At 43.2% G+C, this 24,739-nt stretch overlaps 1 protein-coding gene across 4 annotated transcripts in view; it reads left to right on the forward strand.

Moving 5' to 3' along the window:
- The window catches only part of LOC308180671 (uncharacterized protein), a 463,846-nt gene that overhangs the window by 45,768 nt on the left and 393,339 nt on the right, over positions 1-24,739 (forward strand). The window contains exon 7 of one of the 4 annotated variants that reach the window (XM_080562725.1): positions 2,239-3,309. The exons of 2 other annotated variants lie outside the window; for them this stretch is intronic. The gene's annotated coding sequence lies outside the window, so the exon portion shown is untranslated. Of the gene's footprint in view, positions 1-2,238; positions 13,147-24,739 lie in introns of those variants that run through there. One more of the 4 variants, XM_080562723.1, reaches the window with a different exon arrangement.

Genomic DNA, 24,739 nt, shown 5'->3' on the forward strand with positions numbered 1-24,739 from the left:
CACCCACGATGCAGGGTCATGCTCTCAGTCTTGCAGACACCCAGTGTTTTGTACTAGGACGAGGGAGGCATAAGAAGACTGAGAGACAGAAACAGAAGTGGAGATCTAGCATTTGTTGTTCAGGGTTTTAAGTTTCACAGGCATGAAGCTACAGCAGAGTGAGTTGTTTACATCCCTATTAATCACACTCTGGCAGTAAAACAGCTCTGTTTAAAGCTTGTCTCCGTTGTGGAGATAAGAAAACATAGAAAAGTTGTTAGAAATTAATTTTGACTGTGTATCGAATTAAATGTGTTAAAGCTCTCTGTACAGGAACTGTGTCAGAGCTGGAGTGGCTTTAATTTGCTTTTCATGTGAAACGGCGTTGAGGCATTTTCATTTTGAAATGAGAGAGTTCACTCCAGGGTTTATAGCACGCTCTGCAGAGAAGCCCATATGCAAGTTTTCAGCTGTGATGTTTGCAGGCTGTTGAGGAGTGGGTTATTCTGTAGTTGTTCATCTCTTGATGCTCTTGTTTCATTTTGAGCCTGTGCTAATGACATGCAGCATTCGGTGAGGCCTCTGGGTGGACGTGTGGCCTCCTCCTTGCCTTCACCGAGATGGTGGAGGCAGGGCAGTAAGACAAGATGGCAGTGAACTATTGTGCTGGCTGTGCATTTAAAACCACCTACTCTTGGCATCTCCGCGCTAGTAAAACTGGCACATCACCTAGTAAGCAGGCAGTACGCCATCCTGACAGATGGCTGTGGAAGCAAGCAGCCAAGAGGCTATACATGAGCATCAAATGCATTTGTTGAGGGCAGGATACCCAGCCAGAAGTGTCTAAGTGGTTTTCAACCCAGAACTGCTGAGTCTATATGCATGAGAATGTCATTGATGCTTCAGCTCAGAGCTGGATTAACTGGGTAAAGGCAAAGCTGGAATTCCCAGATCACAGACACTGAGGTTCTGGGAAGTTTTAGATTAAGTTTTGCCTGCCACAGGGCATGAAAGGGAAAAGGCTATCATGCTGACCCTTACATTTCTCTCTCAAAATGCTCTGTGTAGAAGGAGCAGTGCTACATCCTCGTCTATTTCTGGTTAATTAGTTAAGGATGCTGGGTACCTCATGGGTTTCTTTATTTTTAAACATTTTTTAAACAGTATTTCTGTAGTTAGGGTCCTTTGGCAGGCTTGCATATTAATGCCAAAATACTACATGGTGGGGATAATGTCTGTGTTACAGCAGTACAGCACACTGCTGGTTGGCTTTCTCAGGGCAATGGAGTGGGACTCTGTATTTCTAAATCTAGCCCTTTGCTGACGTAGCATCACAATGCATGAAATTACTGTGCTTCATCTTGAAAATTGTTAGCTTTTCACTAAATGCTCTGATTGGAAAGCAAATGATAGGAAACTTCTTCCAGTTCTTTTTACGTAATTGAACTTGAAAGAGTACTTTGAAACCAATATAATTCTTTTAAAGAAAATTTTACGTAAAGCTCCAGTTTAGCAAATCTGAAACACAGCTGGCACCCACAGAAGTATTGTCCTTGCTCATCTGTGGGTCTGCAGCATGCACTTTCAAACTGTGTAATTACACTGATTGGCTTTATTCATAGAGTAATCAGATCAGTGTCTGGTAAAAATGATTTTTTTTCCACTTTATGACATAAGGAGATTATTTTCATTTAGTAGTTTTCAGTTTGTTGGTGCCAATATGTTAAAATAAATAAATAAATGGCTCGTGGTCATGTGGGACAGTTGGAACATAGCACGTAAATTTGTGTTCAGACAGGAAGGGGTCCCAAGGGAAGGGTTTAGCATGTATTTCCATATCTTGCAAGGGAAATAATGGTGTTTAAAACTGTCTGTTCCTCACCTAAATATTTGTGTTGCAATGATACCCAGAGGCCCTCCCTGATAGGGAAGCGGCTGCCCTGCGAAGTGTAGCCCCTGGTGCAGGGGCAGTTGGTAACTGCACACCTTGGCCAGGCTTTTCCAGCACCCCTGGGTGTTGGGGCAGCATCACTGGTGGAGTCCAAGTTTTAATCCATGCTCATTAGGCTCCTCTGACTTTCCATGTGGTGCAGGTTGAGAAACCTCATCTGTAGTTTCTGCATCATGATCATAGTTTTCCCATTTTATTATATTACAGAAAAATGAAGACTGGAAGAGCTTGTAAGTTGTTGCACTCTCTTGAATTTTCTGTTTTGAGGCAAGTTCTGATCATCCGCTCCCCTTCTTCATTTCACCTAGGAAAGAATATCTGTAACTTAAGGGACTTGACAGTGCAACAACCCCAGTAATACATATGCAAAACAGCTAAGTTTACATTTTTCTTTGTTTATTTGAATTAAAAATAAAGCAAATGGAAGTTAATATATGCGATTTACTAGAAATAAGTTGTTTTCATATCAGATAATATTGTACCCTAATTAATAATTCAGCTAAGGTCTAGTGTTGACCTGTTTTTTTATTGCATATTGTTATGACTCCACAGCATTATGACTGAAGAGAGCTATTGTGGGTCTTCCAAAATTCAAATGATGCTATAAATCTCCTTCAAACCAGTAATGTGTTAATTAAATAAATGTATTGTGCATGCCTTTTGAACATAGACATTCATTATTTTGCTTGATGAAGTGACCTTAGCCAGAAATTGCTAATGTCCAAAGGGGTAAGCTTGTGACCTCAGAAACGTGGTTAATTTTAATTAGTCAAAGACACGCTCAGGCTCTCTGCAGCTTTGAAACATTTAAATTCAGTTTTGATGGCATTATTCTCAGGGAGCATGAAACAGATGCACATAATTCTTGTTAGCATATTACTTGAAGTTGACTTCAAACATGTGTTCGTTGTTAATTGTTAGGCTGTTTGCATCCATTGGGAATCCAGCCTGCCAATTTTTTTTTTAAATATTATTACTACTACTATTACTGTTTGTAACTCACACCTAGGAGCCTGTGTCATGTGGTGGGCCCTTTTTATGTTAAGGCCTGTTTGGAAAAGTCTTTGCTGAAACAAGTTTATAGAATAAGCCTTGGCATTTCTTGCTTGGTTTTGTCTTACAAAAGACTGACTGACTTAAAGGAGTTGCATCTTAATTTTATTTCTAGTTCCCGCTTTGATTATTTTCTTTTCTATTCTGTTTGCAAAACAAGGGTGGTGGCCATCCGAGTGTATTCTTGCAAATTCTGATGGGAGCATGATGGTGACCTGCTGAGCACAGCTGTCGGCTTTGAGGTCCTGTCTTGAGGATGGCACTTTGCCTGAATGGAGGATCTCAGATTTTGGCACTTTGTAATGGGAAGCACATCTATCGTTTAAGTAATGTTCCTTTTTTTCTTTTGTACTTAAATGTAAGATCATGAATGTTGGCCTAAATTGCAATACTAGGTAGTATTGTGTATGTTCAGGTATGTGCAAAGCTGAAAGTAACTCATTAGTAATCCTTTTTAAATTGCTACTAGGCTGGGACAAGTTTTTTTCTTTCAACAGGGAAGGACTGGAGGAAAAAAAAAAAAAGTTGTGTGTATAGGAGTAGTGTCCTGTACTTAAAGCTTTATTGCAGTTCAGTGAGTTCAGTGGACCCCGATGGGCCTAAAAGGTGCAAGTGGGATCAGAACCAAGGCGTTCATGACCAGGTCACCTCCCATATATTTATGCTCCTGTTTCTCTCGGGTACTTAAGCGTCTTTACGAGGCATTTGTATCGCAACACTGATGCAAAAAGATCTATTTTAAAATTGTTTTCTTGGGTGTGGTTTCTACTGCTTTGTTTTTTTCTGCCTCTATCCTGTTAAGTCTCTTTTCCCAAACAGTAGTCTTAGAAACTGCCAAAATGTCAGGCATTGATCTGAGAGCAGCCTGCCCAGGTACTTGAACAATATTTTGCTTGCTCTGCTCTACCTTGTCAAGAACTGAAGTCAGGAGGAGTAACTTTATGATTCTCATTGCGACTAGTTAAATACTATAACTGAGAGGGGAAAAAAAGGATATTAAAATGGAAGTTGAACGGAATGTTAACCTGGAAGAGAATCTTTACTTATTAATACCTTGAGAATATTTTTTTAAATCTGAGATTAAATAGTTTTACTTCTACATCTAAAAAATAAAGATTCAAGAAGAATTAGCATGTTGATATCTAACGATCTGTTTTAAACTACTGTGCACCATTTCATTGTCCAAGTGTGCACTTTTTCACCAAAATGGTCCTAGCAGAAATGGATTCCAGGCGACTCTGCAGTTTTCTGATTTACTTCCAAGCCTCTGAAGACAAGAAACGCTCTAAATAATCCTATGCCAGATGAGCATGCTTCCTCCTGCATAGTCCCCACTGATTTACCTATTCTTGGTTATTTTATCTTACATCAATATTATGATGTCCCAACTGTGTGGGATTTTTACCTAGATGAAGATCCTGGGGATTTCTGGCTCGTGGTGCAATAGTAGTTCATTAATTCCCCAGTGTAGTCGGTAGCTAGTATATTTCCGATGAATACTTTTTATGCAAGGGTGAAGGTTAAGCTTTTATGGTTATTTGGTGTCATACCATTGCAAGACAATTTTCTTGCTGAGATGGTGTTGAAAGGATTGGCTGAGCATAGCTCTGCAGCCGTGCTTTGTCAGGCTGGAGCCCTAATTTGCAATCTTGGCTGTAGTTCCCTTCCTCCCAAGTGTGGAAGGAGCTGTAAAGTTAGCAGTCAGTTCTCTGCAAAATCTACCTACCTCGTGAAAATGTTGGAAAACATTCTTGGGGTGATAGTGTGTATTAACACCTCTTTAGCTGGGCAGAAATACGTTATGCAGCCAGTTTCTCCTGCAGCTCTAAAGTGATTCATGCTCCATGTGGCACTTGGTCTTGAATGCTTTCATTATGTGTTTTTATTTCTTTGTAATGTTCTTACTAAGTGTAGACAAGAGAGGCTTGAATTTGGTTGTTTTCTCAATGACTTAAGTTGGATTCAAAATCCAGTAAGATGTGGCACTTGCAGTAAACAAGTTTGAGGAGAAAAGATGGCACCTGAGTTTGTTGGGTCCAGTAACTGGGAACCTGGAGCTTGGGCAAGTCTGGCACCTGGGCTTGCTTGTGCCATGCTGCGGTCTCCTCCCTGCGTGCAAGTACTGGTCACTTCCTCACGTTTTTAGACCTCTTTAGAGTCCAGTCAATAAAATAGCGAAGCTGTACGGTAAAGGTTTGGAAGTTTTGATCAGGACATTGGAGTGCGTTTGAGGGTATCTTTTGCGCCTCATGTGCATGTGAAGGTTTACAGACAGTACAGGCAAACTATGCCCACCCATTTAAAAGTAAGTATGTACCTAACATATTTCATCAGGTAATGAGCCAGATGAGGTGCTACTTCCTGCAAAATCTGCAGCTGAATTGCTTTAAATAAGGAAGGTGGATATTATTGTTGCTCTGATAGCAAACCCCACATTTCTGTAAACACAATTTTGAACTCCTGAGTAGAATGTGCAGCCCCTGAAGGCCTGTACTCGTACTCGAGAAAGGGAAGTGAACTGTTGTGGGGTTAACTTGATAGCCTAAGGTAGGAAGGCTGGTAGACTGCTGCGTGTTGGTCACCTGATTAAAATCATGCCTTCTCTCCTAAGGATTTGAGTTCGTGGCAGCTTACCCAGTAAAGATGATGTGGCAGGTACTTCTCTAGCTGTGGTTTCCCGGTATTTTGGTAAACTTCACTTCATAAACTTCACTTCGATTACTGCTGTTTGTCTCTGCAGCAACTGTGCTTCATAAATGATCAGCAGAGGAAATACTTCAGGCTTCTGTTGTAAGAGGAGACTTGCACTTGTTTCTCTCAAAGTACATTGTTAAGGTAGACAACTATACTTGCAGTTGTTTTAGAAATAGGGAAATGGAGGTAGGATGTGCTCTAAGTCATAAAAGATAGTGGCAGAGATGAGGCCATCTTTCTGCTGAATCCAGCGTTTAAAGGGCTTTATATAACAAGTTGAGAACGTAGAGATTCGCTATTCCCACCTCTCCCCGTGCTTATCACAGGCTGTAGTGTGTCCATATATGATGGTGTCTCACATGGTATGAGCTCATGACTCTGCTGCGACGTGCTTCTTCACACTGCAAGGCAGAGACCCGTGCATTTCAGTCTGTTTTGTCTAAATGGCCATGAGACCTCCTCAGATAAGCACCTGACTGTTTCTTTGTCTGCTCTGCTTCTGTTGAATTTTACTGGGGCCCGAGGCAGCCCTGCAGTGGGAGGGGAGCTCTTCCGGCTGACCACAGCCCTTTTCCCTGGGCCAGCCGTGTTATGCCCCCCAACAAAGTGGATCAAAGCAGTGGTCTCCTCTGCTCTCACCTCCCGGCTCATCCCATCCGAGTGGGGAGTCCTCTGCTCCCTGGACTGCTTCTGGGGTGATTACAGGAACATCCCTCTTGCCGTAAGAGGTCAGAGTGGCAGCGTGGTGGCTTCACACTGGAGCTGCCTAAGCTTCACCATGCTGCACTCTCAAAGGGTTAGGGGGAGAAAATATGAAATAAAGGCTTGTGGGTTGTGGTAAGGACAGGGAATTACTGTCATGGGCAGAACAGACTGAGCATAAGGGCGGTAAATGCAATTGATTGCCTATTGCTAACAGACTAAAGCAGTGAGAACTAAAAGCAAACTAAAACCATCTTCATCCTCATCCACCCTCTTCTACCTTGTACCCCTGAGCAGTGCTGGGGAATGGGGGCTGCCGTGGGTCCATAAGGGTATTGATGGGTAACAGGCTGAGGCACTTGCAGTACTAGCAGTGCTCCCTGTTTGCTGAATTAGTAGATACTGCCAAGAACAATCAATCAAACAAAACCCCCACGAAAACAGACAATAAAAAACACAACAGAAACACTGTTGGGGCTGGGGTGAGGGTACCGTCCAACAAGACCTCTCCATTTTAACTCCATGGCTACCTTCTGTTCTGAACAGTGGCACCCACACCTCTTAGCCGGGTGGGAAGAAAGCACCAGACTGCAGAGGAGGCAGCATGGGCCTTCCTCGAAGGCTCAAGTTGACCTGTGGAGACATCGCACCACTTTATTCATTGTGCTCTGTCGTGTGTGACCAGAGATGTGTTGTGTGATCTGTCAGATGACAAAACAGCTCCTCAAGGGATGTGCTGGCTGGGATCTCCACCCATGTGCTTTCTGCAGGAGGCAGAAGTACCAAGTGTTGATCTGTTTAAACCATCCTATATCTAGGAGGCAATTGAGTGACTCTGGGATGTGGTTTGGCTGCTGCACAAGAGAGCCGCTGAAGACATGGCTTGCTTTGTTTATTTTATTTCATAAACAGACTTCTGGGGGCACGGTAGACTTTGAAAGACCTTTTCCCCTCCTCCTTCCCTGCAGAAGAAAAAAGTTTCTCTTACCCATACTGCTTGAGGCCCATATTTCAAAATGACACATTGGTACCAAAGATTGTAGAGCAGAGCACATCGCTCATGATGCATTGCTCCCTATCCACATAATTCCTCCACTTTATGATCAAAATAAAACACTTGAAATATGTTCTACTCTGCTGGGTGGGAGAGAGAACAAAATGCTGTAGGGGAACCTTTAAGTAGTATCTCTCTGGACTTATTTATAAGATTGCACTATTTCTTTCCCCCAACCCTTTCCCTGTTTCTCCTCCTCCTTTCCTTCAAATATTCTGACTGGTGCTGACAGAAATGATTATAGCTTATGAGTGATAATATAATTCAGTTTCCCTCAAGGAGAGATGCTATCAGAGAAGGTTTTTTTTAAAATATACTGGTTGAAAAGAGCCATCTTTCTTCCTAGAAGAACAGTTATTAATCTCTTACTAGTACATTTTCATATCGTTTTGGACATTTATTTCCATGCTGTGATATTATAAAACCAGGCATTTGTGTCAGTTTTGATGCAGTGCAACATGCTGGAACATGAAAAGGCGTAATTACCACTGTGGTCATTTGAATTGCTAACCAGATCCTGACATTTTCAAATCGGACCAATTTCTTAGTGATCCAGAAGTGAGCCTGGGTGCTGTATGAGCTGCATGTCAATTAGGCAGCTCAACATTTAAAAAGGGAGCGCGGAGCACTCGCATCCCCAGAGCATTGCTCAAATGAAGGAGTGCTTTGCCAGTTTTCTATTGCTTCTCTAGATGAAATGTTTTGCTTGTGAGTTTTTTGATAAAATTGTAGGTAATTGTTAATTTTGATACATCTAAAATGTTTCAGAAGGTCTCCTTAAGGAAATTTTTCTTCAGCTCTAACTTTTTTTAAATGGATATCATCATAGCAAGCTGCTGCGAGATAGTTTGAACGCTGTGCACCTTCATGTGTGCGAGCTGTTGGAGCTCCTGAGGATTTGTTGTGGAAGCTGTTCTCTGGGCCCTGTTCATCTCTGTGTGTGGTCAAGCTTCGTAACTTGAGCATCCGAGGTGACTGGGGAGCTTCATGTTAGCTGGTGGCTGCCTTTGTCTGTGCTTCTGAGTGCTGCTGGCACTTTGCTGGTGGGTGTTGCACAGAGAGGTCGTCTTGTTACAGCTCTGCTGGTTGGCAGGAGGCGAGGTAACTGTGCAGAGCCACAGTGAGAGAAATGCTCTGGTCTGTGGCCTTCACAAGTACGGGGCGTGACACCCTGTGACATCAAAGGCTTGTCTGCAAGGGTAATCCAGAGGCCCCCAGCACCCTATGTCCTTCCAGCCTTCTAGACCCATGGAATATAGCTAATAAGTAATGGTGTGTCTTAGACGTGAAGCTAAAGAGAACAGTACGGGAATCATCCTGTAAGTGTAAGAAAATGAGAAGAAAGAATGTTTATGTGCGTTGTGTGGAGCAAAAGCAGTGGTTGCAAAAACATCTCTGTTAGTTCAGTAACAATACTGGCCAACATAAGGACAGAAAGCGTAGAACATCCCAAGTGTTCTGAATTGAAATACTTTTATAGGGTTACTTATTTTTTTCTCTCACTTTCATGGAGAGGTTTATAATAAATATCTGAAGAGTCTGGACAACCCCCTCGCCCCCCCCACCCCATTTTTTTCTTTGAGAAGTGCTGAAGTCCCACAAGGAAAAGGTGAATTTTTAGTTTAGTCTGGGGAGGTGTGGTGTTCTTTTCCTTGTGTGGACAAAATCATCATTTTCCGTAAGCTGTGGATCTGCTTATTGAGTCAAGAAGAGAAAGGAAGATGACAGAAACCAGCTGCAGGCTTCTTTTAAAGATCAGACTTCAACCTTTCATATACAGGGATTTCACCTTTCGTGCCTGAAAATACCAGATTTGCATATCTGTCATAATGGTTTTTTGTATTGAACTATGAAAGTATAGCTGTAGACAAATGAAGCTAAAACTTGGCTTAAATTAATGGTTGTTTTCTTCATGACTCTTTGTGTCTTAGAGGATTGAGAGAAGTGTTTTAATTTTTGTGGAAGTATTTGAAATACAGATTTGTTTATTTTTATCCCTGGCGTGCAGTGCAGCGGTTGCTGGTATATTAGTCGTCAAAGCTATCCTTCCTGAATTCTGTCCTTCTCAAAGGGAGTCTTTGTATCTCCTTGAATCTCACGGGAATTTTGGTATGACTGAAGCTTGTTGACGGCGTTGTGTTGTGTGGTATTTAATGCAGTCTTCTAGGAAGCAGAGTTGATCTTGAGAACCCAGATAATTTGGGCATGTTGTGCTTTGCAGTCAAGTTGCCAGTGGATAATTTCCATGCAACAGATGTGTTTGATTATGGCAACCTGGGGCATGAAATTACTCCTAACGCTAAAACAGGCGGCTTCAGTACAGCACGGGGCTGTGCAGCTCTTGCCACTGCAGAGCTGTCTAGACACCTCACCCAGGGAGCCAGGCCCCCAGGTAGAAAGCACCGTATGTGTGTGTAACAAAAACTCTCTGCCAGACTGAAACAGGTTTAAAAATACAATTTAATGCACATTGGTAGTCCCAAGAAGCAAGTCTGTTCTGATTGTGAAACTCCTGGGGGGTGGGATTGGAATCTGTGTGGCAAATAAGACAGTGTGCGCGGTTATGGATTGCCCTCTTAGAGAGACACGCAAGAAGAAGGGAAAGCAGTCTGTGCAGCCCAGCGTGGGGCACAGCTATCGCCTGTACGCTGGTTGCGTGAGTGATAGCGGGCTTAGGATGAGAAATATGTGTGGTGCAAGAGTTGAGACTGGGATTTTGTAACCAGCTGTCCCTGGTCTGCTTGACCTTCCCCCAGAATTCTGTGGGTGGTTTTTCATTTTAATGAAAAACGTAGGGAAATGGCTAATGTTCTCTGTGGCTGAATCTGTGAAGTCCAAAGCATGAGGCAATTAGACAACTTGTTGGTATTTGTCCTGTGGCTTGTTCCATAAAGTGCATCATGTCAGAGCATCTCAGCTGCTTCTGCAAATGCTTTCATAGCCACGGACTACTTGTATATGCAGTGCTACTCTCTAGAATGAGCATTGTGCTCCTTTTACTGAAGAACAAATACCACGTTTCCTTAGGGCATGACTGCAGATGGGATTATGTGTGCGTGTCTATAACATGGCACGCATTCTCCAGATATAATTGGTATCATATTATTAAATTGGAGTCCAATTTCTGTGGCATTTTAGAGATATGCTTGAGAGCATTGCCATAGATTTGTGCTTCAAGCCAGCCAGAATAGCAAACTGTTAGGATACTGCCCTAGTCTGGAGGTGAGGTAAAGGCTTGTGGACAGAGCAGTGGTCACTGCCATCCGCTGCTCATTCCCTCCTTTGTCTGATGGGGCAAAGTGAACTTCTCCTCCCTTGTGGAGGCAGTCTGGCCCCATGTCATCTTTCCATCAAGAAGCCATGTCACCTGCAAAGACAGCAGTGACATCAGTAAGTGGCTTGCAGGGATGCAAGAAAGCATTGCACTGAACAAAACTTGTCAGCTTTAATTAGGGGTGTTGAATGATGTCTTGAAAGCCTGTAGGTATAAACAGACAAATAAGCTGGTAGAATTAAAAACAGATGTTAGAACTTAACTCCTTTAATAACAACATCCCCTGCCTCGTCCCCATTAAAAAAAATAAATAAAAATCTTATGTCAGTTAATGCCCAATTCTATTTATACATTTCTCATTTACATGCAGATTTAGCATAATGCATTCAGGAAGACAACATGCTTTTTATTTGAACAGAGATGACTGTTAGGTTTTCTCAAATCTCTGTTCTTCTTCCTAGCCACTTGTCCAGGTAGGAGGGACTTAAGAACTGACCAGGTCATATCTCAAACTCCATGAACTCCAGATTGTCCAAAAGAGCAAATAAAATTTGTAGTAAAATCCTACAGAAATGTCACCTGGATTACTAGAGGGTACACTGAAGACTCTTAATGCAAAACTCCTTCAGTGCTTAGAAAGATGAGGAACCCCTTCCAGGTGCAGTGTTTCCAGGGTCCCTGTGCCTTTCCAAAGCAAGCTGTTAATCGTGACCATATGCAGCTGTGAAAATGAAGCAGGCACAGGTCTGATCTAAACAGTGGGATTGCGCAGCCCCTGCCCATGGCCATGGCAGATGATGTATAACACGTGCTAAGCCAGCTATTAATGAAGAGGAGGAGAGGAAAGGTACCATGGCTCTGTTTGCTTTCAGGTAAATCTACATCCCCTTGAGTTTGTCTTTGCAATTTCTAGTTGCAAAATGCCATGTGTTGCTCTAAGCCTACAGAGCACGAGCAAACTGTAGTCTTCATCTCCAGAGTCTGAATTGAGGCTGGAGCTGCACTGTGTCTTGGGAGGAGGTCCATGGAAGTGAACAGCGTCTTGACCAAAAGGCTTCTTCAGTAAACCTGACTTGGAGATGTGCAAATGCTTTCCAATTGACTTTGTTTTTTAGCAGATTAATCCAAGGTTCAACAGCCTGTGGCAGGGATGCCAGAGAGAGCACCTCGGTGAATTCTGAGTGGTGTTTGGCAAGGCTGCCACATTTGGAGAGGAGAAACAAACGTGAGAAATAGGGTCTTCCACTACTGCGTCCTGCTGAGTTGCAGACATGGCCGGAGCAGAATCCCCGTGGTACACAAGAGGTGGCAGTTGAGCAGCAACTTTCCTCTGAGAGGCAGCCTCTCCAGGCTCCTGTAACGGTTTGTCTCTTGGCTTAATGCTGAAAATGGAAAGAGAAAATACAGTCTGGCATGGGTCTTCTGAAGCAGAATGCAGCATGTTCGAGTGGTGGGAACACAGCTCAGAGCACAGCTTTTCCCGTCAGCTTCCTTAATGGGTTCACATCTTTAGGAACTTTTTTAAACATAAGTTTTCCTTTTGGTATGTACCAAGACAGAAAAATCAGTCTCTGATGTAACTGCTATTGCCATTTGTAAGTGATGTATTTCTCTGGATGAAATATTTCTTGTCAGACTTCCCTGTTGGACTTTGCTGGCACCTGAGGACTGAGCAGTGAGCATGGGTGTTCTTCATGATGACTAATTGGAAGGCACTCTTTCAACTATTAGTCATTGTTTTTCCTGCAGGCTAGGCCTGTATTTATGATGTAAGCTGTAAATGCTCCAATAAATTACAGATAGGCATGTAACTGTTTAAATCCATGTGCTTGGATGAGAGGCAAGACTGGAAAAATAAGAGCAATTCTTGATCTATTCTGATCTTCACAGTGAGTGATTGTCAAGGTTAAAAGTACCTTCGCAGATTTTTATTCAGTTTTTATATTACTTGCTTGATGTAGAATGTAGGTGGCAAAACAGAAGAGAGTTGTGGTGAGGTCTCAGGTTATGACTTAACTGCTTCATCAGAGTATGCAACGGAACGTGTGTAGTACTATGATGTAAAGATAGAGTATGTGTTAAATAGACTAAGTATGTGGTTTGAGGGCATATCTTCCGTTTTTATGTATTGAGCTTGCTGATGCTCACAGCTCAATAAGATATGATTAGTCTCCCAATCGTTAATATGGTACTACTGTAAAACATTGCTCCTGTTTCTATTCATTTTACTGAACTATGTCATGCTGAAAGCAGAATAACGGGCAGTTATAACTGAAATCAATAGCTATTGTTTCTTTTTTTCCTACAGCATTAATATGGGAAAAAAATAAACATAGGGAGTATAGATTTCTTCTGAGAATTAGGAGAGTAGAAGTCGGTCACAGAAGATGTGGGTGTATGAAAGATGACCATGTTTGTATTGAAATGAGTCTTCTATACTTTCTCTCCAGTTCGTATGCACATAAAACTTGAAAGTACAGAGAAGAATGTATAGGAACATTGCGTGGGGACCTCAGAGATGGTGAGCTAAGATCTGCATCACCTGGGTTCTGGTGAGCAGGGCTTACTGGAGCGGTGCAACCCTGTCTCAGCAGGCTGATGGATTTTTCCCTCAGATGCATTGCTTCAAGCTGAACTAGCAGTTTGATAACTCCGCTTTTTGAAGACATTTGTCATGGTTGAAGGTCTTGCTGTCTGACAGCAAAAACAACAACCTACTCCTCCACCAAAATCCCCCACACCCAACAAGAAAAACCCCAAAGAAACAAAAGCACAAGCACCCTGAGGAGATGTTGGTATGGGTGATTTAATATAGACATGGTTCTGCTCCTAAAATGGCTTCCATTGTTATCTGGCTGTAATGGGCCTGAGGCTTTCAGTGTTTGGAGTCTGAAACTAGATGTATTGAAATTAAGAAATTGGTATAAAATCCTGTTGTTGAAGGTGAGTAACTCTTGGATCAACATCCATATTGTGGGGGGATCCTTCACTGAGGAGTTTATTTCTAAAAGAAATAGTCAAGCTCAGGTGGAAGTTTTGCTCCTGCTGCACAAATGCACTGCTGAAGTTGTGTGTCACACTGAGTAGCAAGACTTTGTTCTCTCATGTCCTTAAGATCTGTGACTTTATCCTTTTTTCTTGTTTTCCATTGCAGTGATCTTTTCAGCAAGGAGTAGATTGGAGTGTGGGAGCCCAAAGGTAATTTTCTCTGCTTTTCCTTCCTGGGAGGCATTGCATCTTCAGCTGCCAGTAGCAAGCTCTCTACCAGCAGCCCTTCGAACAAAGAAACTCCAAGCCCATCAGCTGCAGGGTTGGATTCAGGTAGCAAATGATGAATCACCACCCAAATGAGGCAGTGAGGTGACTGCAGCTTTCCTGTTTGCTGTGAGAACTTTCTGTTAAGCAGTTGTATCCATCTTTTCACTGGACAATGTTTCCCATTTTTCCCCCTGTTATTTAGAATTCAAAGATCAATCATTGTGCTACTGTCCAATGTGTTGGTAGAGCCTTACCTAAAATGTAGTGCAAAAACTCTGAGCTGCCATTCAAGAATCATAAAATCACAGAATCATTTAGGTTGGGAAAGGCCTGTAAGGCCATCTGGTCCAACCTTTAGCCTAGCACTGCCAAGTCCACCATTAAACGATGTCACTAAGCTCTACATCTACACTTTTTTTGAAGATCTGCAGGGATGGTGACTCAACCACTTCCCTGGGCAGCCTGTTCCAATAGCTCACAACCCTTTCAGTGAAGAATTTTTTCCTAATATCCAACCTAAATCTCCCCTGGTGCAACTTAAGGCCAAAGAAAGATGAATTTGCACTGGGACTGGGTGAAAAGGGCTCCAGGAATGACATGGGGAATGAAGAGCTTCCAACAGGCAGAACAAGCGAGCTCATGAGTCTGCTGTATGGCATTGAGGGCTCTGAAAGAATGCTCTTGGATGAATTGGTTTCTATCTTGCCAGTCTGTTCTCTCAGTGAAGTCTATATATTTCAAAACAAAAACCAAAAAACACCACCATCCAAACCAACAAAAACCATAATAACAACTACTTGTTTAAACGTCTGAAGAACATCCTATAGTGATAAATACATAGCTAACTTTGCAAAAGCAGGCAAGGCCAGAAAAGCCTATCTGGATCTGGGTTTACACACTGGTGTCCCCTCCACACCATGTTTGCTGGTCATGTTGGCAAAAAATTATTCTTCTTCTTTGTGAAATGCAAAGCACTAGAAATAATCCTTGCTGGATTGTTCTTGGCTGGTGATGCTGAAAGCTTTATTTCCCTGTAGTTGGTACAATTTTGCTGCCAGCTTGCTATTCGGGTTTCTGTGTTTCTCATTCAATTTTGAGGAGTCTAATACCAAGGAATGCAGAGAACAGGATTGGGACTTCAGATTCAAAGAAAATGGTTGCGAGGGGAAAAAGAGGCTGTTTCCAATTGAACCTAAAATACTGGGAAGTTTTTTGTTGTTTTTCATTTTTAATAGTTGATGAATTCCTTTGTCTGTTCTTCCAACATTGTCTGGGTTTTCTTGTTGTTTAATTTATTTAATAGCAATAGTTTCAAAATCAATAAGACATGAGAGAGAGCAAAACCAAAAACCCAAGCTTGTGCCTCCTTGGCAGAGAGCTCTCTGCTACACATCTGCCAGTTGAAACTTGAGACAACAGCTCTGTGTTCACGCTCAGAGCCTGGAACCTGAGCTGGTGTCCGTTTATGTGGAAGGGAATCTTGCCACGAGTTCACTGGGCTGTACTTTACACTGTAGCAGTGGTTTATCAGTCAGAAATTGGACCCCCCCCCCGTGTTATTATAGAGTTCAGCTAGATCATCCATTCATTTTGCACTTAGAAATGCAACCACGTTAGTTCCTGAAACCTTCAGCCCATATTTTAGAAAACACATTTCTGTTTGCATTTGACTGCATGTAGACACAGCTATCCCTTCTGTAACAAAGTCTAGGTTATTGGTAACGATCAGAAAAAGAAAATTATTCTGTTTGGGAGTTTATTCGCTTAGTCTTGCAAGACCTAGCTTTTCTTTGTGGTTTTAAGACTTGCAAGTTTAATGTTACTAATGATGGAAAACTGGATCTTGTTCTTTTTTTTGTTCATATAGAGGGTGATGTCCACTCTGTGGGCAAAGCGGCAGCCCCACACATCTTTTGGTGGTGCAGACCACCTGGAGCTCTCCCTGTAGCCTGATGATTTGACTCATTGGCTTGCAGGTAGACTTCTGACTTGGCAAACTTGACATTACACCAGCCGTGGTGTGGTGACTCCAGTGGGAATGCCCAGAAGTCTGCCTTCTGATAGAAGAGTTTGTAGTGTGTTAAAAACAACTAAATAAAAATATCTGATGCAAAAAATGTGGTGCTTGCATCAAGGAAGGCAAGATGATTACTTTCTCTAGGCTGTGGGAGAACACTAACATATGCCATCCTTACATCCAGTTAGATTGATGAATACCAGATGGAAGTCATGCAGAATGTTTTCTGCAGTATGCATAAGTGTTGCTGGCAGCTTTTCAGTTTTTGATATAGCAAAAGACAGTTGTGTTTGCTTTAGTGAGTTGAGATAAATGCCTGCAGACTCCAAAATCTAAGAGAAGCACTGCAAGTCTAAAAGTTACCAGTGATCTTTCATTTAATGTTGAATCACAACTGTATTAATGCAAGCGCTCCGTGTAGACAATCTCTTAGTAGCAATTAGTGCAGATAAGTAGCTCTTTTGCACAACTTTAATTTTCATGAATTTTTATTTAAATCTGAGATGTACGTCCTGTTTTTCCTTTAATAACCAGAGATTCATGTTGAAATATTCACTAAACAGCCTTTCATGAATAACGTATGACTGTGGAGTTTCACATTCTTCTGTCTATTTTCCCCAGCACTTTGTCCATCTTGTCCATTTGGGTCTTGCAGCTGCATTTAATCTGCATCAGTGGAGTCTTGTCAATTGTACCCTAAAACAATGAGCCGTGCAGTGCCAGCATAGTCTTCTTGTGTGCATGCTCCTGACTGCATTGCTGACTGTGTTCAATTACTAAATGTCTTCTGGCTAACAGTAACAGATCGTTTGAGATACTATAGAGTGTTCATCCCCTGAAATATCCAAGCATACAGCTGTTGAATTTTGGCACTGTGTTTTTATGATCTACATCGGTGGTTTACTTTCAGGGGACTTAACTGGCTTTGTTATTTTGTGATTTCTAGTTTTTAAGCTAATGGTCTGCAGCAGTTTGTCCTCTCAGAACTACAGAAGGGATCTCCTGAGTCCTTCTGGCCCAGCCCCATCTCCAGCAGCGCCACCCAGAGCAGGGTGCCCAGGACCTTGCCCAGGTGGCTTTTGAAGATCACCAAGGAGGAGACTGCAGCACCTCTCAGGGCAGCCTGTGCCAGTGCTTGGTCACTGCACAGCACAGAACTGCTTCTTGATGTCCAGAGGGAACCTCCTGTGTGCCAAATGTCTTCTGTAATGTTAGCCTGTGATCTGGGTCTGGTGTGGCTGTGATTTCTGTGGGGACATTGTTTGTTTCCACCCACCCCCATGTATGACTGTTTGATATAATTCAGTTGAGACCAGTTTGACAATTTCAGGTGAGACCAGAAATAAAAACAATGGAAATCTGTACTGATAAGCTGCTACATAAACCAGCTGTTGTGGCCGAGCTGTGCAGAGGTTCAGAAAAGGCTGTGAACCGTGCAGTGGTGGCAGGGTTTGGGAGAGGAGGCACAATGCGATGTCCGTAGCATGTTTCCTTTGGGAAAAGGGAGCAAGACTGTAATCGATGGCTGCAAACGTTTACTCTGGCTGCGGAGCTGCAAACTGCCTTTGGTTGCTGAGAGCAGCACGGTCTCCCAAGATGGGGGAGTACCGTATTGCCTCCCCCACTTAGCAGCTCCAGCTGGTTCTCTTCTGCCTTTGTCATGGAAGAATGGAGTTGCTGCTGATAGAGGAGACTGCACAAAAGTAGCGGGGCCAAATAAAGGACAGAGTAGAGCAAATATGTTAGAATGAGTTTGTGAAACATGATGAAATGACTTTCCCACAAGGTGCCCAGAGGAATAGCGTAATAGAGCTGGTTGTGAATTTTTCAGTGATTTTTTTTTTTCTTCTAGAAAATGCTGGTTTCTCAAAACGAGGAAATATTTTCTTGAAGCATATTGGTGCAGTTAAAAACCTTTTAAGGAGGGTTCTTAGTCTGAGTGTTCCGAACATGGGAGATGTACCTCTGTAACAGGTCAAAACCTGCTGGTTGGAGTGCTCAAGGGTGGAAGCCAGCCATCCTCGAGTCCTTGCTTTGCTGCGTTGAAACAGTCGGTGAGTCCAGCCAGAGGCAGCAGTGCTCGCAGCTGCTGACAGGGTTACTGTCCTTGGCACCTTTTTGCTCCCCAGGGGCCAGGTAGTAGAGCCATTTCTGAGCCCGTCACTTAGATGCTACATTTCACAGCAAGGAAATCGATGATGTTTTCTTTAAAAATCATTTGGTAAATGCCCCACTGCAACTTCATTAGCCACTGAAAGCCGTGCAATCCCCACTCATCAGTACGAGTCCTCTGTGATTAAGGTCCATTACATTCCGATGCCTGGGCTGTTTTGCAGTGATTCAGTGCTGCTAGGTGTTACTGCACTGTGCTGTGTTCCCTGCGCTGCAGGAGCTCTTCTAGCATGTCAAGTTAGGAAAGCAAAGGAAGTCTGAACAGGTTAAAATCCTCATCAGGCCTTTAGAAGCAGCCGTGGACTAGAAGGATCTGATATTTCAGGCGTTCCCCGGAAAGATACCAGAAGCCTCTTTGGATTTGCTGTGTTGTAGGAAACCTTAACTCCACTCACCTGTGGCCTGCAGGAAAACTTGAGAGGCCAAACTACTTCTGACCTACGTGTCTCACGTGTATAAACTGCTTCTCTTCACGTTGTCTCCAGCTCTGTACAGCACTGCCTCTGTGCATCCCCCTCTTTTAAGCAGTAGCATGCAAAGCTCAGGTATTGCCTAACTTTACTTTTTTGTGGGAAGTGTGGAGGGGGCAACATGAGTTGTGAATGCAAGAGAGACAGCTTGCTTCACCTGCTTTATGTGGAGAATGGGCATATCCAGGTGGACCTGCAGCTTAAAATGAATGTTATTTAAAAACTCTTGAGAATATGAACAGTGTGTTTGCGAGGAAGTTCTGAGGGCTGAATCCTGTGGTTCACCACTGAAATTGCGTTTTGCCCTGTTAAAAGTAATACCTGTTCTGTAGCTTTACTTAAGTAATACTTGTGTCTAAATCGTTTGGATGACTTCAGAAACTCAGTATCTGTTTGTGCGGTTTCACAGGGCTGTGTTGTATGCCCGTCCTCGACAGCCATGGAGGAGACTTGGTGCTGTCGGTGGTCCTGTTTCGCGTTCACCTGTTTTAGTCCCTAGTGCTACGCAGGGCTTGTAGGGGTACTGCAGAGTAAGTGCACACCGAGTACAGCACTGTAAGCATGTCACCAAAGCTAGTGGTGGCCTGGACTGCAAAATCCACCTTGCACAACTTGTGCACAGCGTGGTGCTGGGAGAGGCTGTGGCAGAGGACCAAAGTTGAGGAGCCTGGTATGTGTCATGGCTGGAAGTAGAAGGCAGCCTTTGCAACATGCGTGGAGGACCCCGGACACCTTGGTGACAAGGTCTGCGGGCAGGGGAGGTGGATCCCTTTTCTTGGCTTCTCTGGATCCTAAGCAGGAAAGGATAGTGACTGAAAACCAGTAACCATGTGCAGTGTGCCTCGTGCGCTGCCGGCCTTGGTTAACTTCTTGATGCTGGCCCAAAAGCACAGGAACGCTGTGTAAACACACGGCGTGCTAAAGCTGAGGATGGGGGGTAGGTTGCAGTAGTTTCTCTCCTCTGGGTCCTGTTAGTGCAGGACCAGAAAATCCCCTGGTTGCTTTTCTGTGCCGTGATCTGCACGTGAGCGGTGTCGGTGTGAGTGGGAGAGAGGGAAGGGGGGAGGGCTGGGGAGCCAGGGTGCCAGGGCATGCTGTAGCAGGTAAAGCAGAGTGCAATTTCCGGGCCCCTGGGTGTGAAACGAGTTTTATCTTCTTACTTCCCAGCTTCATGGCAACCCTGCCTCTTCTTGCCAGCCCTGCCTGCCTTCAGCCCTCTTCTCTGGGCAAGAGCTCTCTTCTGCTCTTCTCCCATAGCAGGTGTATCGGGTTCCATGGAGAATGAGGCAGTGGATGGAGCCATTGCATCCAGCTTGGCTCCTTCCTGTGACATGTACAGAAAAGGAAGGATTAGTGGAACTGGCCCTAGAAAGATGGGGAAAACAATGGTAAAACGGTAGAAGGAATACTGAACAAGTGACTTTTAAAATTTCTAAACATAATTACAGGGAAGTTGTTACATTATAATGTCAGACCCTGTGAGATGCGGTGACAGATACTGAGATGTTTATACTCTGGTGATGATCTGGCGATAAGGACAAAAAGCAGTGCAGGCATTTGACCAGATGATGGTGCTGTGGTTTCACAAAAGTCTTCCCTACTGTAGTAAACCATTTTTTTTGACAAGGCTATTATTGAACTTTCATTCCAGCTAGATGCATCAGCAATGTTAGCCCTGCAGTGCTGTGTCACTTGGGACTCTGGGCCATGACTTGCAGTGATGTGGAAAGAAAACTGCTTCCTGCTCCACAGAGCAAGACCCACGGAGAAGAATGCCTGGTGCTGCAGCGTCAGTTCTTAAGGGGATTTGGAATAATCTTAACCTTTTGAATGCTCCGTACCACTGTGGTGTGTGTATATGATCAGTTCCAGTATATGGGAAGAGTCCTGTGAAATGGTTTGGTACTCGCCCTTCGGCCTCTGCAAACCTTGGTGTGTCCCATCCAAGTCATGTGTTAAGGACCATGGAAGTAAATAACCCTCAGAAGATGGTCAAGGTACAGCAACAGGAAGCAGTGCATGAGGAACACACATGGTATCTTTTGGTGGAAGCGTCTCAGAGCAACTCAGATCCTACCACGATCATCAAAAGTATCCAAAGCAATTGGAAGCACAAGCCTCCTGGATTTTTCAGTGTGTTTGTTCCTAGGATCCTGAGCGACCATGTTATGTGGCTTACCAAGCAGCTCATCAGCCCAACTTCAACAGCTGACCGCCTGCGTAGTCCTAGTCAGTAAATGTGGATGGTTTAACTGCTGTCCTGTGTCATTAGATTGTCATTGACAGTATTTTCTTTAGCAGTTTGAGAGCCCTTTGATGACGTTCGGTGATTGCCATCGTAATGCTTTTAGCAGAGCCAGGTGAAAGGCTGCATAAGCAGAGCGAGGTCCTAAATCGCTGTTTTTAGTTGATATGTGTAGGCATGTGAGGCTCAGTTTACGCCTATGAGGCTTGCTCACTGTTTTTGTCCGATTTTTAAATACTGAGCAGTGAGCAGTGTCAGAGCACTGCAGGTAATTAAGGATATTGCAGTCTCCCTGTGTACCGTACTTGGGTATCTCAGCAGTAACTTAAATTTCCCAGCAAAGCTTTTTGCATCCCTGCTGAATTCCTTTTACTGCCTTTAGGGGTTTATCTGTGAGCACTCACGGCTTGTTTAAAATATCTCAAGCAAAGTTGACTGTAAAGAATCGCTAGTATCCAGGGAATTGTTTCAAAGGCTGTAGTTTAACAGTTGCAGAGGGGAGTTTATTCTCTTCTTTAAGACATAGTGCCACTGTAACAGGATAGCACTCAGTTAAGTACACCATCAAATGGTTTTGCCTAATTGGGTTTTTTATTTGATGGCTGGGGGAAACCTGCTAAGAGGAAGACTGTTGAATGCTTAGTTACTTTGTTTATCAGTTCGTCAAATAACCTCGCTATTAAGAGTGTTCATTACCAGTCTTAATGAGTTCAGGGCTTGGGCAAAACGTGCTCCCTTCAGGTAGGTTTTCCTCAGTTACAACAGAACTGTGTTAAATTTTGGGTATTTTATGGTATCAAACAGGCATCACAAGAAGTTTTCTCTGGTTGTCTTTCAAACTTGTGATGGCTTTCATCCCTTTATTTTTTCCTTTTGAAATAAGGTGTTCACTATTTGGGTTGCTTAGCTTGTTGAAAACAGGTAGGATAGGACTGAGAGAGCAGATTCAAATTAGTGAATACAACCACAAGGTTATTTGCATTAATTTTGGCACGACCAAGAAGAGTTACCTAGTCCAGATTATAAGTGATCTTTAGTTACAATTAAAAAATTAAGTATTCTATTACAAGTGCTTTGCAAGTCAAACAATACTTGCTGATTGTGATTTTATAGGTGTTGCCCTGTCCCAGCACGCGGAGGGCCTCTTCTGCCACATTTCTACATTGCTTGTGGGATCTGTATAGAAATCAAAGAAGTTTCAGAAATACAAGTTGAAACCTCACTCAGAGCTGGAGCTCAGTGTGGTGGCTGGAGCACCAGGAGTAGCAGGTGCAATCATCAGCCCTACAGCAATCCTAAAAGAGCCTAAAGAGCAAAGCCAGTAGTGCTCAACATCTTCATTAGGGAATGTTGTTCTTTTAATAACACTGCCAATGTATGCATGTTTTCTGTCATTCCATACTGGAAGTCATAGCAGTGATTTGCTGCGGACGGAAACGAGTGTTTTCTTTAATGTAAAACCCTGCAGGAAACTTCTGAACCAGCGGCTGATGCCTGCTGAGACGTGTCTGCAGTCATGCTGATTTAGCTTGGGTGTAACACGCTACGAGCTCTTCAGCATCTTGTTCTAGAAAGACATAGGGAAGCCAGGTTCTTAAATGGGAAAATTACAAGCAAAGACTGAACTGACGTGGTTATTGTAGGGTAGACTAAACCCCATGATCACACTGATCTTTGTACCTGTTGTAATTGGAATTAAGTTTGCCACGTACTAGAAAAGAACTTCAAGCAAGTGACTTCCGAGCAGCTGCGTGGCAAGTAACTATTTGCCTTGCATATGGAAATAAGCCATTTAGAGGTATACCTTAAATCACTGTCTAAAAGAGGTATGCCAGTGGTAAATAAGGAAAAAGTGTACCATATATGCTAATAATAAATGAATGAGACCAGAGAAATGGCTGCTCTGATTTGTATATGACTGGAAACACAGTTTCCAAGAATCACCTATTAACCTACAGGGGAGGTGATTTAAATAAAACCAGAATTTTACTGGTAATATCTTACAGTACCAGACAGTAAGACATGATGGATCGAGAACAGCAGCAAAGACTGAAGAAATTTTGCATGGAGGTGGGAAGAGAGAATAGTGGAAGAGGAGTTCTGCCCTGATACAAGGAATCAAGGCTGCTGATACATTCAGTGATGTAGCAGTGTGCAGGTGCTTTGTAATTTGTGCTGCGGCTGGCATAAGATGCATATTTTCAGACAAAGTTTTAAAGATATTTAATAAAGAAACCTTTAATTCACTTTTTGTTCTAATTGTCATGGGATTTATTCTTCCTCTGCTCAGAGTTTTCTAGCATCATTAAGTTTCCAAGCTGTGAAAAATCTGAATTATGAGAAGAGCCATCTTTAACGGCAGAACCCAGGGGTTTAGTTCAGCTTGGATTAACATCCAAAAAAGTGGGTGCTCGCTTGTTCAGATTTACAGTGTCGTAGTTCTGATGCAGAAATTGAATTCTTGCAGCACTGCAATTTCTTGCCAGATGATCCGGTGCTTCCCTCTCTCAAGGCTACAGACAAGACATAAGCTGTTTTTCTCCCTTCTGCTGCGCTAGTCCTAAATACAGTCTGGAAGTGGAAGCTGGAAATGCAAGAACAAATGGAGAAACAACGAGATGATGTTACTCAAATGTCAGAGGTCTTATAGAGGATTAAGCACGCTTTGTACATGCTTTTGTATTTAGGCCTCTAAACATTGAAAAGTGCTTTGCTCTGCTTAATTCAGCTGGTAGGTGCGATTTTCAGGAAAGGCATCTTCTGAGTTGCTACAAGAGTGTGCTCCAATTACTTTAATACCTAAAATAAGAGAACTAGAAAACACCTGACAGAAGCGTGCAGAAAGTCCATCTCAGCCAGTCACACATGGGAACACCAGCTCTCAGCACCATCCTTAGGACTTCAGTCAAGATGGAGGTGGCATGCCTGATTCTGTACCGTAGCACTGCAGAGAGCACTGTGTGTTCCCAACAGCTGGGGTTTCTTGGTCATGCCACAGGACTGAACACACAGCTGGTATCCAGAGTTTGAGCAGGGGGTGTGAAGAGACGAAGGGCGGCAGCAAGCGAGCGGTGCTGGTGGTGTTGCTGCTGGGGTGCCCAGGTGAATGCAGGCGTGTCTGCTGGTGCCTGGCAGTGGTCCCATGCTGACGGAAGTGTGGGGTGTGGGTCCCAGCAGGGGCCTTGCAAGCCCACCTGCGTGGCTCGCTGGCCTCCGTACCACAGGCACGGTGCCCTGACTTTCCAAAAACCTTTGCTGCTGCTTTTTCTTGATGCCGCCACTGCTATGGGTCCATAAGAAAGTAGTTAATTTCTCTGCAGCTTGGGTGGTTCATCTGTAAAACATGGATAAATGTGCTGGCTTTGTAAAGTACTTTGGGTGCTAAAAGAAACGCAGGGTGCTGAGTGGCAGCTGGGGAAGTGCTGCAGCTTTCTGTTCAAGGAGTGTTGTTATTCTCTGCTCAAATGTAATATGCAGGACTTCTCCCATGAGGTTTTGAAATGCGGGAAGAAGGGAGGGGAGGTCTACTTCCCGGTGACTTGTGACTTCTACATAAAACATTTTCTCAGAACTAATTAAAACTTTGAGAAATCATCAGAACTTAAATGAATCAGTGCTGCGTAACTAACAGCTTATGTTAAAGGCTTTGAACAAATATCCACAATGCATCAGTAAACATGGAAATTACTTTTTCATGTCAGGATGTGTCTCACTACAATGCTGTGCATTGATAAAAGATTTCTCTGCTTCTGTAGCTTTCCATACTTTAAAATTTATTGGTTTTCCTAACCTCTCTTTCGGGCTTTTTAATATATAGAGAAACACTCTTTAAAATGATTTACCAAGCAAAATTGACTGTGCTTCAGCAAT

The sequence above is a fragment of the Anser brachyrhynchus genome (genome assembly GCF_964034855.1).
Source record: "Anser brachyrhynchus genome assembly, chromosome: 20".
Classification (NCBI taxonomy): domain Eukaryota; kingdom Metazoa; phylum Chordata; class Aves; order Anseriformes; family Anatidae; genus Anser; species Anser brachyrhynchus.